General features: G+C 38.2%; 1 protein-coding gene across 4 annotated transcripts in view; it reads left to right on the top strand.

Annotated features, from left to right (window-relative positions):
- Positions 1–610: 610 nt before the first annotated feature.
- LOC139980626 (uncharacterized) overlaps positions 611–10,887 on the top strand; it is a 96,912-nt gene continuing 86,635 nt past the window's right edge. For 2 of the 4 annotated variants that reach the window (XR_011797600.1, XR_011797601.1), the window contains exons 1-2: positions 611–4,016; positions 5,212–8,825. The gene's annotated coding sequence lies outside the window, so the exon portion shown is untranslated. Of the gene's footprint in view, positions 4,017–5,211; positions 8,826–10,887 lie in introns of those variants that run through there. The other 2 variants (XM_071992413.1, XM_071992418.1) reach the window with 2 other exon arrangements.

Genomic DNA, 10,887 nt, shown 5'->3' with positions numbered 1-10,887 from the left:
GAGATCTAATCCTAATTTAGAACTATCAGGGGCGTAGCCAGTATGTAGCACTGTAGGCCCGGGCCTACACTTTTTTGGCCAAGTTATCTTTTTTATTAAAACACCCATAATTCAAATCCATAAGCTTGCTGGACGAGTTTAAGAGTCAAGACAGGAAAAACTATTGAAATGAACGAAGCAAGATTATGGCTAAATTAGGTGACCTATTATTCTGTCATCTAGGCTGTCATTCATATCGCGTGCCGTTTCATTCAATACTCTACCCGCCGAAAAAGACTAGGATACGATCTTGTCAGTTTTTTAACATCTACTTAAGAACTCGTTTACGCAGATAAATTTCAGTTGAGAACATTCCACAGTCAAATAAGCCTATCGTTGATTAACAGACTTTATATGTATAGAGCTGCAGCTCTTTGTTGCCTGTTGTAGTCACGATCGGCGTTCCAAGTTCCAAAACAGCCTTTTCGATAAACATTTACTAGCTACAGTTTTATCAAAGATAATTACTGGCTATGGTTGTATCAAAGACATTTCTGGCCTATCTTTGTATCTACAAGTATCAGAAGTTGAAAAGTAAGACTACTTAGACGGGGGGGGGGGGGGGAGGGGTGGGGGCGTTGATGGAGTGATGTGTATACGCAAATAAGATAATACAATAAGATTTATAAAGGGTACTAAATATCAGGCTGCAACAGTCCAATCGAATTTCTGCAAAGTGCCCTTTGACTTCGGTGCCCCCCCCCCCCCAGATTAAAGGTGCTTCCGCCGCCCTTGTGTACCTTGCTAATTTTAATACATTATGTATTATTGAATTACGTACTTTTTTAACTCGTTTGTTTTTTGGGTTTAAAAGTGATTTTGAATGAGGTTTCTCAAGTTAGCAAGAGGCCAGGGAACCAGAATGAACATTCGGGAAGGGCTGTTTCCTGCCATCTGGGGGGTTTGTAAAACCAAAAATTTTCTTGTACGCTCCGCGCCAACCGATGGTGGCGCTCCGCTCAGATAGTCGTGCCTACAACTTTGAAAATCCATATCAATCGCAAAAAGTGCTCCCCCCTTTCAAATTCCTGGCTACGTCGCTGCATTCAATTACAATCAGAACGCATGGTCCTTTGTTCCGCTCCTTCAAATTTATCTTATGAAGTATTGAGTAATAGTGTATGGAACATCTTTGCCCATAGATTGGTAAAAGTGTATCAATTCTACCAGATTAAAGTAATTTGGCATGAAAATTTCTCTTCTGCAAGTACATTTCAATCCAATCAGAGAATAAATGGGGAGGGGGGGGGGTGGATATTAAGCATGTAACATATCTCTTGACTTCTATACTCCCATAATTGACTCAGCATATAGCCTAATTTATATTTACCGAAGAATTAATACATTAAATACAATTGTAAGTGATTAGAAAGTGTAATTTTGACTTAAATTAACAAACGCGAAATTTACCTTAAATCTAGCACTTTTGCTAATGGATTGAATGTGTTTTGTGTATTGTGTAAAATTTGTATAGCTAGATTCAGGGACGTAGCTAAGGCCTGATGATTTGGGGGTTTAGTGGCTGAAATTCCAACTGGATGGGTTTTGGAGCCAGAAAATTCCGACTGCTGCCTTGTACCCCCCCCCCCCCCCCGCACTATACTCGTCAACGATACGGTCAGTGTCAGTCGAATACCCTATCTTTCGCGACTGCACTTTTGTTCCAAACTTTTCTCGGTACATTTGTACCACTGGCCCTCACTTCACAAACTTATTAATCACTCTGGTTAAGAGAGTAAGCAACTGAGTACAAGTTATCTGCTTGATAAGCTACATAGACTACTGACTAAAAAAGCTATGTTAATGTTACAAAGGGGAAACTTTTTTTCCACAAACTATATTCGACGACATAGTGAATTACCCCAAAATACAGTGCTTTTTCCTAGCGCACTTAATATTATTTTCTTGGGGGTGGGGGTGGGGCTATTTATCACTCACATGAATAAAAAAAAAATTTCACTTCATTCCAACTGAGCATTTGGAATGATGTGAACAATTAAACATTTTGCAGAAAAATGTTGAGTTGACGATATACGATAAGTTGTCAATTAAACATTTTGCAGAAATTATTTCCAATTGCTCAATTGGAATGAAGTGAACAATTGAACATTTTGCCAAAAATGTCCAATTGACGAGATAAGATAAGTTGTCAATTAAACATTTCTCAGAAAATTTTTCAATTGCTCATATGGAATGAAGTGAACAATTGAACATTTTGCAGCAAAAAATGACTAATTGACGAGATATGATTAGTTTTCAATGAAACATTTTTCACAAAATTGTTCAATTACTCATTAAAAGCAAGTAAGCAATGCAACATTTTTCTGTTTTTTGATAACATTTTATCTTGTTATCTAAACAATTTACAGAAAAATTTCACCTTATGGGGCAAAGTTTTTCTTATGTTGATGGCATTTTTAAGCTTCCGTAGATTAGCATTGAGCGTTTTAATTGTATATGCTGTACAGTAGTTCTATTAGGCATTTTTTTTAGAGTATTCAAAATCATACGAAGTTTTGTATAGTGGAGTATAAAGATCGCGAGATACAATTTCTCATTGTGACAAGGAAATCGTAGTAAATATGACTGATTCAAGGTCAATTTTGACCGAAAATTTTAGGTCACTACAAGAATATATGAAAATTAAAGTGCGCCAGTCGGAAAAATTAGAGAAGGAATTTCCGACTGTCGCACTAAAATTTTCCAACTATCGTCAGTTTTACCAAGATTGGGGGGGGGGGGTGAGACACCCCACACCCCCCTCTAGCGACGTCCCTGGCTAGATTATGGAAGTTATAATTAATATTTAGGTAGAGCTGAATGAAAGGAAATCAACTAAAAAATCACACTAACTCTGGTCTATGTTTAGTTGGAATAAACCCAGTGAGACTTCTTATGGTGGATCTGCCTTCTACACTCCAATAGAAACTTTCTATTGAAAAATCGCCAAGAGAAAGAACAAGCACATGCATGGGAACACGATAAAATCAAAATGCATAGAATGGCACTATAGGGTAACTTGGATGGTTCATTATCAGCTATGGCTAATGGAGATCATAAATAAATCAGAAAGGGATTTCGGCATAAAATATATGTCTGGGTAGACCTATTTCACTTGAAGACTACTTTGCTAAATAAACTATTAAAGTCAGTTTAGCTCCGCTTGACCCGAGATGACTGATTGGCTGTTTATAGCTCCATGGTCAGCTCTAGAATGTAGCAGTGGAATCTTTCAGAATCTACGAAGGGGGTTACAACGTTCAAAACCACTTTCAAGAAGAGAGGCAAGAACACTTCTCTGTTTTTTAAATCTGTAAATATGTGAAGGGTTGACGGGTGAAATGAATAAAAGAAATAAAATTAAGTTCTATGAACGAATAATTAAACAAAAACGTTTTCAGTTCGTTGCCAGTCTACAGAAATCACTTCATTCTGAAAATGTAGTTGCGCTAAGGTCCCCCCCCCCAAAAAAAGAAAAAGAAAAAAAAAAGAGTGCGCGTGTGTTTCTCCGGAATGGGAAGGAAACTTTGTATGCTATTCGGCGGAAACTTTGTATGCTATTTGTATGCTATTCGGTGGAGTGTATAGCCTAGTGGTTAACGCCGGCGTCTCCCAGTCATGAGATGCCCGGTTCGATTCCCCGCCGACAGCAATGTGTGTCGTCTGGCAAGGGTGTTGTTCAATAACAACTTCCCGACATGGACGTTAAATGGATGTGTGCCGAGAGATTGGCTACGGTCAGCTTGCGAGTCTATCAGAGCCGTATATAGAGAGAGTTTGGCCAACTGGCGATTTGTGACGTCACACGCAAACCATGGGCATCAAAATAGGTCCAGTTGTCGTTACCAGTTGCGCGAAACACGAAAAACACCACACACAATATATAGCAGCTTTGCACACTGTGCTCGTTGCGAACAAACGAAGCGACTCAGAATGTCAGATTTTGACAGGCATACGAGGAACAAAATGGATATCAGGTAATGAATTAGAGTATGCGTTAGTTAATGACATTTACGTTTATCTTCACACCTGAAATGCATAGAAAACTAGCTGAAAACCTGTCATTACACTTGTTTTATTTTACGCCTCATACTACTAGTCCTACTTTAGTCATACAAACGAAAAGCACACATCACAGTCCTGGCTAGGCTAGATTACAGACGCACAACTATAGCATCAGGCCTACATTAATAGATCCTTCAATTAAATAAAGTAGGCCTACACATAAAATGACAATTTATGCTTCACTGATCTTTTCAGGTTTGCCAAAAAGTAGTTGTACCAGGGGTCATTGTATTAAACTCCAGATGTTACATAGTAGGATTAATATTCGGCATAACTTTTTCTCTAAAGTCTAATACAACTTATGCAAGGGTTGTGAATGGATGGAATGGTTTGCCTGAGAAGGTTGAATTGCAAGTAGTGTGAATGGGTTTAATAATACTTTTGATGAGTACATTAAGCATTGTAATTGGGTATGACATTTGATGTCCCGCGGTTTTATTCCTCTCATATAGCCTTAGGGTCCTTAATGGGGACTTGAATGTCTCTCCTGGTCTTTTTTCTACTAAACTAAACTATATTCTTGAGTGTAGGAGTTAGCAATAGTTGGGAGTCTGTGGGCAAACCTAAGACTGATATTGTGGTGTTAATTTCTCAGGAATGTAGTACTATGCTATAGTAGGTGCAACAGATTGAATGGGTCTGTCGAGAAAAAAAAACCCTGCAACAACCGAATACTGGTGTATGTTGTAGCTTATGTATTTTCCATTAACATATTTACTATACGGTCATGTCCTTAATAAGGTTTTATGGATCACACTGACATAGTGTGCCTACTTGTCAGTGTTGTCAACTGAGCACAGGGCTGATGACATCATTCAGTTTGTTATTATGCAGACAGCAAATGGCCATAATGATAATTATTAATTGTTACTTATTCTTCATACTGCCCTTACTGGCCTTACCTGAACAGTGATGTATAAAAATGCAAGAAGTCGTTAAGCTTTTCATTTAAGAATCGTTTCAGCCTGTCCTATTTCAAACATATGATTGGCAGGTTTCCACGTTACATAGCTTATCAAAATGGAGCTGTTCTGTAAAGCAAGAAAATCACACATATGCATGCATACAAACACACTCATATATAACAATTTCTGAATATCTTTTCAGCTGCCCAAAGGTACTGGAATGCAAGCTCTGTTGGGTGAATTAAAAAACCCTCATTGTACTCTTTTATCATGGTCAGCGTAGCTGGAACCAGCAATGATGGTGATGTGGATTTGACAGTACCTAGACAAGAATTCAATAGCTGCTTTGTGTTGAAGTGGGTTCAACTTGCTCAAGGCCATGACAGGATGATGACTAGACATTAGGATGAATTATCTGTTGCAGAGCTCTATAAACCAGGCAGTTGTTAAAACATCCATTGGGTGACCCTCACAGTCTACCAGGCACTGCATCGCAGAAGCAAAATGAAGTGTGTGTGATACCTTCATCTTATGAGAGTGGAATGGTATCAGTGTGGCCTCTGTCAATTTGGCTTCAAGTCCTTGTTTTCTTGAAAGCTGAGAAGATCTTTCAGTGGTTTCACACTGACCTCTGTACTTGACAATTCATGTGTATTTGCCAGCTCAGGAGGAAGCCAGAGTTTAATTACATTAACCAATGCTGACTTTTTTTTGGACATGTGGTACATCTGCAAGGAGGTGAAGGAAGCAGTTGGAGTTGCATGGATGTGGAATCTTGTTGATAGTCTGGCAGTCTTATCCACAGATTATCCCAAAGCTTCTCCACATTGCCACATTCAGAACTTATTACATTGATAAACTTGAAAATTGCAGGAATCTAACCAAGCACCCATCAAGGGAATTTGTTTGTATAATTATTGAAAGCTGTGACCTTCTGATGTGACAGACTAATGTGAAATAAAGGGCAGTAGATTACCTTGTAAATGAACCTTGTTATTGTTTGATTGTATCTAATGTTTGCAAAATTTTAAGTTGCATGCTACCAATTGAAACATAATTCTTTCTCTATTAATGGGATATAAATACTTCTCCTTAAAGGGTGTGGAGACTCCCGCACAAAGAAACGTCTCATGCCGGTTATCTGACCTAGTTTCGAATGCGGTGTAACAGAAGTGTTAGAGACCACCATTGATCCCAGAAAATACACATACAGCTTGCTACCATCTGTAAATAGACATTAGTGTACAGTCAATACAAACATCACAGTCAATACCCACAACACAGTGCACATAGCAGCGTGGACATCTCAGGTCTAGATAAAAGATAACAAGGTATCAGGTTTCATTACTGTCTGCATTTTGTAGCGACACAAAAAAAACTTCACTTGCAAGCAACGGAAAGTAAACTTTTTCAGAGCGCAGCATGCGGTTTAGGGCAAGTCTTCAATACCTTTAAATATACTGCATCGGTTGTTGTCACTTGATCATTTGCTTGTGTGTGAGCTAAACAGCTTAAATAATATGTAAAAAAATAATACAAACTTTAATTGCCAGATATTTACTTGCTCAAAATCATTATCCAATCATGATTTGTTGCTATCCTTGAGTCCATTATTCAGATGATGAGGCAGATTCCCTTCAACTCTCCATGATGAAGGTAAAACCTTATATCTTAACCAACTGCCATTGAGTGTCCATTTGAAAGTTTCAAACACACAAGTGCATTGATTAAAACAAAGACTTTATTGCTGTGGTTGCAGGAACTGGATTTCAGTCTAGTAGTCACTCACCAGGTTTGTCATTATCACAGTCTGCTAACTGTGGCTTAATATGTTAGGAGTTTTTCTTCAGAGCACATGTCACCTTTGATTTGTTAAAAAAGGCCTGAAATTCAGGGAGTTAAAATTTACTGTCTAAAGATAATTTAAAAAGATTTTTTTAACTTCAATCGTCAATGTGGGTGTCAATTAAGGGAATAAGGAGGTACTGATGCAACTTTGATAAATGATAGTTGACTGCATCCAAATTAAACCAAGGCCTAGGCTATACTTTTGAAGAAGAAAAAATTAGGCTGAATTCATGTTAGCCTAAAAAGGCTAGGCCAATGCTGACAATTAACACAAACCAAGATCATTTAACCATTTGGGCACTTGTTTATGGCATACTAAAAGGGTCTATATAATTAGGCCTGTATGTGCACACAACCCATAAGTTGCCAATGAGTATAGACCTAGCCTAACTAGTTTAGGCCTAGGCTACTTTGTTTTCCTTAGACCTAGTTTAATTGGGCCTTATACTGTGCCATATTATGTAATGTGCTATAACAGTTGTAGTAATAGCAAGAATGGTCCAGGTCTAACTAAGCCCAGGCTTAACTTATGCTTTGGGCTTAACTAAGGATTAGGGCTTTACGTGATGCCTAGAGGCTAGCCCACCCTTTTACATTAAACTAAAAGTGATACTTTTTTAGGCTAGGCATAGCCTAGGCATACAATAACTAGGAATTAGGATAACTGTATGTGCGACTGAAACTGCCATGCCTATGATTAGGAGAGCTGGCATAATGAAATCGAATTTGTGGATCGTAAAACGAGAGAGAATAGCCATGCATGTAATTACAGAAACCAGTCTGAACGTAAAATTCCCGCATTGCTTGTACATTACTCGTATTACACTAGGGCCTATGGCTAGTAATACTGGGCCTAGGCTACACAGACTTTTTTTTCATTAGATCTCCATCTTGTTCTTTCTACTTCCAAAAAATTCCTCTTCTTTTATGGTCAGTCGGATAATCAAACAACAATATCCATGTTCTGACCGATCGCAGCATCCCCAGCACCATTTCTTTCATAATTTCGTACTTTTTTCGTGTACACAAACGATAGTCTATACACTGTGAGTATGCGTGTCGTCTGCTATAAAGTTTTCAAGTGGACCTATTTTACCACCCTGTGTGGGCGTTTTCCCTCTCGACCAATCCAAATCGGTTACATGGTTGGCCAAACTCTCTCTATATACGGCTCTGGAGTCTATAAGCCTCCATGGCTTCTTTCGCGAGTTCCTGCTTGCGGGAAGATCACTATACATACATCACTATACGGTACATTTGGTTGGGCGGTCCAAGGCGTGCTGGTCTTGATTAGGGCCCAAATGTTTTTATTTCAGTTCCCGTTACATTTATTTTAAAAAAAATGTCGATTTAATGGTCATTTTAATTGGTCAAGCACTCTTTGGACCGGGCAAGACGCATTATGGTATCCTTCTACAATGTGTTAAGAACTCATATGACCCATTGGTAAGGTGGTCCAAGGCGTGCTAGTCTTGATTAGGGCCTAAAGTAATTTTTTTACATTAATTTAAGAACTGATGAAGTACTGGTCATTTTAGTTGGTCAAGAACTATTTGGACATGGCAAGATGCATTATGGTACCCTTCTACATAGTCATTGGAGTTCATATGACCAATGGGCCATAGATAAACCTCTTTCCACGACCAAATGTTGAACATCTTGTAAGAAAGCTTTTGTCTTGCCACAGGTGTTACGTCGATACAATTGTCGAATACGTAACCGAATAGGCAGCTCAGTTACTCATTCGCGAATATCGAACGAGGAACGGGGAATAAGTATCTAACTTCACACCGGTAGCGTCGTTAGGGTCAATGCAATCACTCACGTAAATGAAACGGTAACTATTTACCACATATTATCATGGCTAAATACTTCTAAGAGCCGTTAGACCTTCTTTTTATGGGCAATTTGACCATCAAGCCTTTGGAGAAGAAGATTCTGACGATGAAATTCTGAAATTCTGATACGGTAAGCCGCATAGTTGTTCACTGTATCTACTATGTATTGTGTATGTAGCGCAATTGGTATATATAGACTTACCGTTACGCGTGGCTACCAATGTATTACAGAATACATTTGTTTGTTTGGAGGGGGGAAAATCAGTCATATTCCTCACATTCAAACATCAAATTATATTTTTCTTATAAAATAACATGTCTTGAACTCATCAAACTATCAAAAGTCCAGCAGATTTCATCAAAATAATTTCAAATGGGCAAAAAAAGTACATTGTTTGTATCATAACCTCATTTGCATATTTACATATCTAATTAGCTCAATTATAAAAAAAAAATTATAAAAATTAAAACTTCATTTCAATACCTATCTGTCAATACTTGGGTCCCTATTGACAAAATGAACAGATTTTAAGTAATTACCAATGTGTAAATATTTTCCCCCAGGGGGACAATTATATGATCACAATGGGGGTTCAAGGAGTTATGATTGGAAGGCACCGGCGAATTGGTTACGTAAATTGATTACGTTACTTTGTGCAACAGTTTAAGCTTCAATGTAAAACCAAATCTGTGTGTAGACTGGTGAAATATGTGTAGTGAAGTGAAATTTTGTTGTGTACACCCGTTTAGTATTTGCATGTATTACGTAATAGTTCGTAATAGTCAGTTTGTTAGCGTTAGTTGTATACACGTGTTTCTTCAGTTCTGGATACGTTGTTGTATGGCGAACATCGTCCCTGCAGAGCTCCGGGGCATCGCCTCGTGATCCCGTTCATAATTGGTCATATTTTACTTAATCTTGGGTCGTCAATAGCCCAGAGAATACCCATATCTTTATTATCTGGAGTCAGGAAGGAGATGTCACCCTTCTCAGAGGCAGGATGCCTCAGGTTGTTGGATGGTTTGACTTCTGGCTCGAAGTCGCTGGTTACGAAGATGGCGGACCTACTATTAGTATATAGCGAGCTGGCTAGAGTTAGCGTTGATGAGTCTCGATGTACGCGAGCTTCCTGTACCGCGAGCGTAGAGTCTTCTTCGTCATGTTATCCGCGAGCGAGCTGATCCCAGTATAGTAAGAGATTAAGTAACACATATTGTTTTTATACGTACTACGTACCCTTATTGTTGTTTAATTGAATCGTAGTTGAAATTGTTGCCCCTCTGGCTAGGTTGTACTTGACCGTACAGAGTACGTATGTTAGGTTGTATTTGGACCTTGGTCCTATGAGTTTATAGCGTGCGTTGTGTACACTGTGTGGATCAGTGGTTGTGTATCGTTAAGCACATGGGTGCTAATAGTATTGTGTACCAGAGTTTTAGTATACTGTAGAGTGACAGTAACGGTTAGGTTGAGTTTATATCCAGAGAGTTAACAGTTAAGTGTATTGTAGTGTATTGACAGTTGAGTTGTATTATTATTTTACTGTACCTGTATTTTATTGTACTACTCGCAGTGTAAAGAGTGTACGTATTTTGTATTTTGAACATATTGTTTACTGTTGATCACTACAGAGTTGTCTCAAGAGCTTGTCCTTCTAATCTTAGCCTTAATGGATAGCTATGGAGTGCCAAGTCTCTTGAGAGTTTGTGGGTTCAGGAGGTGTAAATTCCTGCTGTCTAGGAACAGTACGGTGAAAGGCCTATAATGAGTTGCAGCGGCATTAGTTGCCCTAGGCTGGCCATTAAGAAGGTGTCAAAATTCCTCGCCTGTTGGCAAACGTTTATTATTATTTATGCAGATTATTTCATAATGTTCATTTTACATTATTCTTTATACGCTTTATACATTTTTATACTGTATTGTACGGGTGCTATGTCGTATTGCAGGATACTATTATTGAGTCTTTAATTGTATTTGTATTCATGTCGTATGAATATTACTCAGTTTGAGCATAGGTTCAGTGAATATGTCGTAGTTTCAAGTATAGGTTTTTCCCCGAGTAAGAATAGTTTTAATAAGAGTTTAAATAAGAGTAAAGAGACCCTTAAGCCATTTATCATACAAAGCCATTTTATACTGTCATGTGTCATGACTTATTCTTCATTTGTATATTTTCATATTATTGTGTAGA

The sequence above is a fragment of the Apostichopus japonicus genome, chromosome 15 (assembly GCF_037975245.1).
Source record: "Apostichopus japonicus isolate 1M-3 chromosome 15, ASM3797524v1, whole genome shotgun sequence".
Classification (NCBI taxonomy): domain Eukaryota; kingdom Metazoa; phylum Echinodermata; class Holothuroidea; order Aspidochirotida; family Stichopodidae; genus Apostichopus; species Apostichopus japonicus.
The sequence above is the reverse complement of the archived record's forward strand: the minus strand, read 5'-3'. Positions and strand labels throughout refer to the sequence as shown.